Source organism: Mustela putorius, unplaced genomic scaffold (assembly GCF_011764305.1).
Source record: "Mustela putorius furo isolate JIRA1106 unplaced genomic scaffold, ASM1176430v1.1 tig00003834_pilon_pilon_pilon, whole genome shotgun sequence".
NCBI classification, from domain to species: domain Eukaryota; kingdom Metazoa; phylum Chordata; class Mammalia; order Carnivora; family Mustelidae; genus Mustela; species Mustela putorius.
Window position 1 is genome coordinate 51,646,481 of NW_025421987.1, and position 9,754 is coordinate 51,656,234.

Here is a 9,754-nt window from a genome sequence, read left to right on the forward strand (position 1 = left end):
TGCATATCCCAGTCCTTCTCTCTAGAGTGCCCCCATATATTCTCTTCTCCTAGATAGTTCATCTGAGCCTTCAACACGTCAAAAAACCAACTCTTTCAAAAATTCATTGGCATGTCATCCTCTGGGCTTCCAACATCTATAGGAGTATTTCTCTTTATACCAATTTTATCACTACACCAATAGGATTTTTCTCTTTAAAACTAGGGGAAATATTTCACTATATCTTGTCATCAAATATTTAGCAGAGGAGCTAGCAAATACTAAAAACTAATTACTACTTACTGAATGAAAGAGGAAAAGAACAATCATAGTCACACATATGCTGTTCCAGTAGTCTAATGAGAGTAGATAAATTTGGCCATGAACTGAAAATGCCTGAAAGTCAATTCTCAGGGAGTAATTAAATCAAATAAAAATTATATATCAATGTCTTTTACATGCCATGTACATTAAGAGCAAATTTTGTACCATTTCTTCATAGTCAATAAAAATAACTATTTATATTTTAGAAATGAACGGTAAAACATAACCCCTGAGAAATCTTACCTGATTGAATAAACCAAATAGCCTTGCTAACTTAATTTTCTGAGCAGAAATTCTGCTGCCAACTATATTTCATTAGATGAAATAGAAGGCTGAAGGTTTCATTTATTCAACTACTTACCTGTTCTTCAGCATGAAGTCAAAGTAAGCCAATTAAAAAATAAAAAACTATCTTATTTTGGTTTCGTTTTTAAACATTTCAGCATTTCCACTTTTAAGATAATATTTTGACCATAATACTTGCATTCCCTAAAAACAGAACTGAAATGTATACAACACATGCATGAAAAAAGATTTTTATACTTTTAATATAAAAACTAAGGAGGCTTACCAATTCAGATAATTATTACATGAGTTCTTAGAGGAATAGAAGAGAACGAAGCTTTTTTTTTTTTAATGCAAAAGGGCATTTTTTATTTGTTGTTTACCTGAAGCACTCAATGTGTCTTTGTCATGATTAATTTTTAAGACCTGTATCATGTTTTAAAATTACAACACAGTCCAGTTTTAAGCCTATGATGTCTCAAAATTGAAGAGAAAAAAATAACCTATGAAATTCTTCTGATATCTTTATATACAAGTTCAAGAATAATTAAGTATCTGTCACTCTCTCTTCTCCAGCATCAATTACTCTGCTCTGGATTTACTTACTCCACTCCGTATAATGAGCCCCCAGAGCACATTTCATTGCAGGGGAAAGCACACATTCTTCACTTGAGGTCAGTGGGATGTGGTTAATTTGAAATCACTTAAACTATTATATCTGTCAAGTGCAGTTATTTTATTTTCAATTCACATCAGTGTTTTAGTATGCATGTTGGTTACTGGGTCAAACTGGCAGATTAATTTAGGAGAAATTGGTTGCAGTATTCTTCATCACTGTCATTTATATGCTGGCCACTACTGAAAGTTAATACCTGCCCATTAAAATTGATTGCCAAAGATATCACACTTAATGTAAACAATAATGTATAGATCAGAAAATGGTGCTAAATTAGAGATTATGGTTTACAGTTCCTATAGTATGGGGGCATTCGGTTATGGAAAATATTTCAGGAAAATTGGACTTTGGAAGCAACAAAATGCTAAAAGAGACATTAAATATGCTTTAAAAGACCTGACAATAGACTTTTAGGGCTTTTTGAGTTCTTGTTATTATAGTCTGTTATTCTTCATTATAGCCAGAATTTCAAATAGTGTGTTTATAGTGTGTGATATTGTGTGTGTGCGTGTAGAGGAAGAACATCAAGCCATTTAAAGGCAAAATTATTTGAAAGTGAATAGTACATTGGAATAAGCAGTCTAGGTTAGACTTGAAGAAGTGGAAAGGTACTGAAACACTAACACAGTCTATCCCATAATTAAATAGCCAGGCATTAATAAAAAGTAATAGAATTAAAATGAGCATTTGGGTAATATACTACTATAATATCCTAGGTACTACATTAGCAAATTATATTTTTACCATATGTAGGCCTGCTTTTATCATTTTATAATACTGCCAACAATATTGAACATTTGAAAGTCTATGACTTTCTTGGAAGTTTTAAAATAAGATAAAGCCCCGAATAATAGTTATCTGAGTTGCAAAGTTTAAAAAATATTAAAAAAACAAAGATAAAAACTGATGAGATTCCAAAATTTTTCATTTCCTCAAGAAGGAAGAACTATCTACTCCACAAATAGTGCTTTGAAGTTATACCTCTTTTATGGAAGTTGTAGGACAGACGGAAATAGATCATCACCTTTATTCACAGGCATCCAGGAAACTCTAATAAAGATCTGTGCAAAGCTGGAGCACACATACACACACCACATAGCCCGAGAAGACCTAGAGATGTATAGAAGCAACCTACATGAAACCTTCTGACTTGGCAGAAACTTCAAAAGCTGGTGCTTTGAAACACTACATAATTCTGCATCGAGGATGAGGGAGCAAGAAAGTATGGCTGGTAGGAAGTCATGAGATTTTTTTTCTATCTGGAGAGTATAAGTCCATTTCTATTCCATTCCCATGTCACTTCCCTGAGATTTCAGAAATATCTAGCCTCTTGCTTGTGAGTTTTGATCCATTACATGTATCTCTTTAAAAGTCATATATTTCTAATGTAGTAAGTAAAGCACAAACAGTTAGGCAATAAAAATTGGCTTTAAATGAAATATATTAACAACCCCCCCCCAAAAAAAAACAACCCTTGAAACCTTTTAATTGAATTTTTAAACACTTTATGTTCTGCCTGTGTGTTCTTTGGGGAATATGTTGTTTTTAATACCCAGACTTATCCTGTTAACTAAAAGTTGAGAGAAGCAATTGTAATTTTGCTTTTCTTGATGTCTTTCTAGACCCTTTGACACTGAAGATTACATTCTAGTGGCTAATTCAAAAGTGTATACTTACAAAAGAGAAAAAAAGTACTAAAGTAAATATTTTTCAAAGTATCTTGGCTCTATAGTTAATGATCAGGTTGCTAGGTTAAAAGTGGTTAACCGAAAAATTTTTAAGTCAGCATAGCTCTATTTGAGAATCCCTAACATGAGTTTCTGTTCACATTTGTTTATGCGGAAACTCATTCGGTAAGATGATAATTGGTATAACACTACAAAAAGGTTTCATAGTCAAGTTTGAGAAGTACAAGATAAAACCGTTAAACTGCTTTTTTTTGTTTGGTATAATTTTACTGTGCTAGTATGCATATGATCATGAAACACTTTTTTGCAGGAGCCACAAGAACATAATCTGAGGCATTCTACACCTACATCTAATAGCATTGCTGAATCTGAGGATTATTCCACGTTGTTATCTCTGGCCCAGTCTTTCTCAAATAATGTTGTTCATCAGAATCACCTGTAAGGCTTTATATAAAAATGCTGGGAACACATTTATTGAAACGGAGTAACAGGGGTAGGATAGTCCATTCTATTGTTTTCACAAGCTCCACGAATCATTAATGAAGAAACACTGCTATGAATATTACTATTACTTTTCGCTACAGTTTCCATCTTCACTTATGTCTCTACATCCATCTAATGTTGTCTATATTTTGTAGCTCAAGAATCTTCCCTTACAAGCCAAATTAAAATAGCAATATTCTAGATAAAAGTATATAGTAACTGTTTAAGCAGACTATTCATAACAGTAGATACTTTAATAGTATAGCAATCTATGAAAGTTGAAACTGTAATAAGAGAACTTTAAATAATATGGAAGAAAAATAATTTCTCTAAGAACTCAAGGCTCTCCTCCTTCAAAATCCAGCTGAATGCTTATTATCTTTAAAACTTCCTGTTTCCACAAAACATTCTGAACATTCATCAGACCTAAATTTAGTTATATATTTTGTTCAACATAATTGTATTTGTCTATCACTTTAGAATTTTTTTTAAAAAAGTCACAGAACCTCATTGGAGGGATGTTAGTGATAATTTACTATAACTTCCCAGCACATGCTGAAATGTTCTCTAAAAGACTTTGGTTTTATTAGTCTCATTGTGAATGTTTTTCTTGTTTCTCTCAGACATTATAAAAAAACACTCACTTCTTTTCTAGCTATATTAGATGCAATTAATTAATGTTGTTGACTGACAGACAAATGAGTTGGTCGTCCATAAAATTTACTGTTTAGTCTACATTAAATTATTTTCCATTATCAAAATGAATAGGCTTTAAGTGCTTCACTTAAAAATGAGTAATAAAATGACCAGTAAATAAGTTATTATTTTATTATCAACTTGTTAATAGCTAAGACTCTTGGTTGCCAATGATAGCACTCTAGCTCAAACTACTTTAATCAAAAATGGAATGCATTTCTTTTTAAATGAAACAAGCAGGCTAAGGCAGCCATTGGCAGAATTGCACCCAAGTACCCAAAGACATCAATAGTATTTCTCTCTAGTATTTCTCTCTGCTACTCTCAGCCCTGTTTTCTGGAATTGGCACTTTTCTCACTGGGTTTCCTGATGGTATCAAAGATGGCTAAGGAGTAGCTTTAAGATTCTATTTCAAATACTCAGCTAATCCAAATGCAAAATATCTTATGACCAAAATGTCTGACAAATTCTGCTTTGGAATCTTATTGGCTCAGCTTCAGTTGCAGACCCACCCCTGAGCTAATTATTATAGTTTTTATTGGTAGAATATTCTGATTGACCAGATGATTATGCCTAGATTTGTCCCCAGTCCCATTGAAAGTGACCAGTGAGTGAAAGATCATTTTTCAGAGGAAGTAAGGGATGTTGTTACCAAAATAGGAGGAAGAAATGCTAAGTAGATGAAAATAAGTGTTTTTTGAGATCTGGGATCAACTCTGCCAACTTTGGCCTGTGTTCTCTATGAAATACTGTTTATTTAGTTGATGAGTTCAGATTTCATTTATAGCAGTTAATACTTTGAAAAAGGCCATTATTTTCACAGCTAAAAGGAAAATATGATGATATATTCTTTATATCATAGGATTGTATTTTAAGAGTTAATAATTCTAATTCTAAAAGACATGAAAGCTAACCATTTGATTAATACCTAAAATTTCAATTCATGTACCAATTCATTAATCATAAGCATTTGTGCATGGGAGATGCATAATAGGTATGATTTCATAGTCATGAGAATAAAATTTACAGAAACAGTGTATTTACATAAAAAATGAAAACCAATTGTTCAAGTATTAAAATGCAAAATGCTATCTTTCTGTGGCTTCTATTCTGACACTTAGCAGGTGGATATTTTTCTTCTGAAATAATCAGTTAAAGCAAAAAAAAAATTATTAGGACAAGTCATGTCAATACTACCTTTAAAAAAAGTGCTAAAATATGTACCTGTGGATAAGGAGTTAAAAACAGAACAAAATGTACTCTTAGAAAGTTAAAGTCAGGGGTGCCTGGGTGGCTCAGTGGGTTAAAGCCTCTGCCTTCACCTCAGGTCATGCTCCCAGGCTCCTGGGATGGAGCCCCACCTTGGGCTCTCTGCTCAGTGGGGAGCCTGCTTCCTCCTCTCTCTCTCTCTGCCTGTCTCTCAGCCTACTTGTTATCTCTGTCAAATAAATGAAAAGAATCTTTAAAAAAAAAAAAAAAGAAGAAGAAAGTTAAAGTCAAAATAATGTCCTTCATAGTATATTCACAATGACAGATTTTACTTATTCCATTAACTTTCCCATTCTATTAAGACCCTTTGAAACTACCTTTTGGGAAGAGCCCTCAAGACCAGTTTATAAGCCACTTCAGAAAGTATCTTTGTTATTATTATCACATCATATATCTTCTTTATAACAATTTAAATCCACAACTTCCTCAACAGATTTGACTTAAAGTGACTCCCAGTTAATTCCTATAATCATATATATCCCAAAAGATAGACTTGTCATGGTAGAAGACATTCAAAGAATGGATCACATCGTCAGTTCCAAATAAAATATTTTTCTTATATAAAATTATCAAAAAACATTTTAGGTAATTACAACATCTTCAGAGTAGGTGGCCAAACTTTAAGAAGGACAAAACTAAGGTGAAAAACTTCCATCTGAGAAATGTCATTACTTTGTGTTCACCCTTAATATTTACATATTTACTGTGCATTATGAAAGTAAATTTATCTATGTAGGTAATAAACAGTTAATTTTTTGGAGTTGAAAGACCATATTAAAGGTGAAGTGTAAAAATAAGGGATCGGGCGGGCACCTGTGTGGTAGAGTCAGTTGAGCATCAGACTTTTGGTTCCAGCTAGCGTCAGGGTCTTGGGGCGTGGGATAGAGCCATGCATCAGGCTCCACGTTCAGTAGGGAGTCAGCTTGAGACTCTCTCTCTCCCTCTTCCTGTCTCTCCCCCTGTTCACTCACTCACTTAATCACTCTCAAATAAGTAAATCTGAAAAAAATAATAAAAAATAAAAAGAGGGACTAATATGAATGCATTTTAGGATAAATGCCCTTTATGAGATAATTTTTAATACACATAAATATCCTTTTAGCTATTTTTTATTAAATCTTAAATTTTATAATACTTTTTAAATTCCTATCACAATGTTTTATCATCTCTAATACAATGTTTCTTTAGCTGAAAAGCAGAACAATTTCAAAATCATAACTTTCAGTGAAATCAATCAGCTGATAAAATGGCAGGCTCATGCTTCTGCTAGGATTAGTGTGCTGATGAAGCCAAGTTCATAGGTTTGATCCCTAAGTGGGCCAATTTACTTTGCTGCAGGCAGTCCCTTAGACCCTGGCCTGACATCCTGCAAATGGGAACCATCAGTCATAAGGAGAAGCTGGGGGAAAAAAAAAGTGGGGGTGGACTAGAGCCAACTCATCCCCACTGTAGGAAAACAACTTCATATCCAGGCCAGCTGATGGCTATGTGGTAGCATTTCTCCTGTAAATAAAAGAGGGAGCTATCTTCCAAATGATAGTGAATTGGCACAGGTCAGAGTGTAAATATGATCTCCAGAAATATACTTTAAGATAAAGTATGTCAACAATTACTGAACTAGTAATTAATTGGAGGTTTGATGAGGGTTGAACCAAGTATGCTAGAAGGTTTATAGAGACCCCAAATGAATTTATTTATAATGTATTCATTACTAACTTCCAAAAAACATTGGCTGCTGCTCAAACAAAAGAGAAAATGTAGCTACTAGCTGAGTAATTATGTTAATAGACTGGATAAAACAAAAACCATCAAAGCATTATGTGCCAAAGTTTTATTTAACTCATTAGTGAGGGAACTAGTGAGATGAAAAGGTAATTCCAAATAAAATTTAAGACCTGAAATTTTTTTAGTAGGAAAAATATAAAAGCTGGACTGAGTACCAAATTAGATATAAGATGGTTAAAATCCTACAGGGCTATAAAACTATCATACCTTACCAGTTTACAGAACTGTAAAATGGCCCTAATCAGTTGTGCAAACAAAGCTATATTCCCTTAGAGCATATTAGAAACAGCTGGGGAGTTTTAAAAACACTGATAACGAGATCTTACCCCCCAATAGTCTGACTTAATTGGAAACTGGGTAAGGCCTGAGCAGCAAGATTATTAAAGCCTTCCCAGCTGATTCTAATGTGCAACCATGTCTGAGAACCACTGCCCTAGGAAGTGACATGGCCTTTCACAAGAGCTTTCAACAATTTGCCCTTCCACCTTACTACTCACATTGTGTAGCATTGTCTGTCAGCAGTGCCATCACCCAAGAGCTGTTAATTTAGTTTGGGGGTTCCCATTTCAGATATGTGGAGTCGATCTACATTTAAAAAATATCAGCAGGTAATTCAGGTTCACATTAAACTTTGAGAAGTACCTTTCTAACATATTGAAAGGACTTGTAATTACTTTTTTTTCCTTATTTCCAAGCTTTAGGAAAAATTTCCTAACACCTAAACTGCTACATATCTCCAAAACAGCCCCAAATAGCACATTATTTAACAATAATGACATTTGTGAAGAGGGAAGTCAACTCTAAGCTGAGAAATCTGCCCTAGATCAGTCAATGTTCCTACTACCCGGGATCCTCAGCTACCAGGGGCACCTGGGATAATAGACTTGGGAATATTTTAGAAGAATAGAAGGGTGTTTAAGGGATCTTAGGCTTAAGCATTATTCTTTATGTACTGCCTTTACTAAGGGCTGCTGGAAAATGGAAAAGAGGTTGTCAGACATGAGCCAGTCCTTTTTAACCACTAGCCAATCATGTAACAAGTGGGATCTACTAGCTATGGAGGAAAAAAAAAAAAAGGTGAATGCCTAACTACAACAAAATATGAACTTTTCAGTGAAAATGTTTAAACAACTTACTTGGCATCAAGTTCCTAAAATTTTGAGGGTCAGTGTATCAACCCAGGCTTACTGTTAATTATATTTTATAAAAGGCTGACAAGAGAGTTTACTATGTCCTAAGTTTTCATACTCAAGTATTGATCAGGCAACAAAACCCTCTATATAGCTAATGACATGAAAACATAAATAATGTTCTAAAGTGGAAATTTCCAGAAATGAGTTTTTCACTTTGTTATTCACTTATTCACAAAGTATGATAACTATATTCAATCTGCAAAGTCCTACGAATTAAACAAGTTTTTGATTCATGTATTTATTATATATTTATTGAGTACTGAGTACTTTTCTATGTTTACAGTTGTAAAGAAAAACATGGCCCCCATCTTTATGGAGCTTACAGTCCAGTATAGGAACAAGGGTAGTAAACAAATGAATAAAATAACAAATGTTTTTGTTATTAAAAAATAAAAAGCTTGGTAGGTATTATAAAAGAACAGGGTCATTTAAATGAAAATTATTTACCCAATGTGTAAATAAATTTATTACCTGTAGCTTTACAAGTCTTCACAAATAAGTTCCCAAATCATAAAAATTTTAATCATAAAATATATAAATTAGTAGCTATACATTTCACTAAGGCTGCCAAATGTACATGACTCTGCTTAACTCCACCAATGATACAAAACATCCAAAAGTTCTGACAACGCTTCTCTGACCTTCTTTTTCTTCACTATGGCAAATATTGATAGTTTTCTCTTGAGCAGCTGAATATGTGATGTATCTTCCAAAGACCTAAAAAAAAATCAGAGACTTCAGTTAGGGCAGAGATGAAATGCAAATATTGATTCAGGTACCTTAAATTCTCTCTGGAACAGTAATGGAAATTATATATATTTATACACACACACACACACACGCACACACACACACTTAGATAATCTACAATTTAAAAGATGCTGCTTTGGTGTGTTTCATTAAACCCAGCAGAAAACTACAAATAATATCACAAGTGAAAACTTATAAAGCCCCTGCATGGTAAGATTATCTGAATTTTTTAAAAGATTTTATTTATTTATTTGACAAGCAGAGATCACAAGTAGGCAGAGAGGCAGGCAGAGAGAAAGAGAGGAGGAAGCAGGCTCCCTGCTGAGCAGAGAGCCCGATGCAGGGCTGGATCCCAGGACCCTGGGATGATGACCTGAGCCAAAGGCAGAGGCTTTAACCCACTGAGCCACCCAGGCACCCCCGATTGTCTGAATTTTTTGTTTTGGTTTTCTTTTCTCTTTCTCCATAGCTATATAAATGTGGTTGCTTTCCCCAGATAATATCCTTAGACTTATCATGCTTAATTTGTCATGATTATAACTGCTATCATTTGCATTATTTATCCAGAATGCCTCCTCTCCCCTTAACTCATTCATTAACTTTCATCATTACTGGTTCCTCTATCC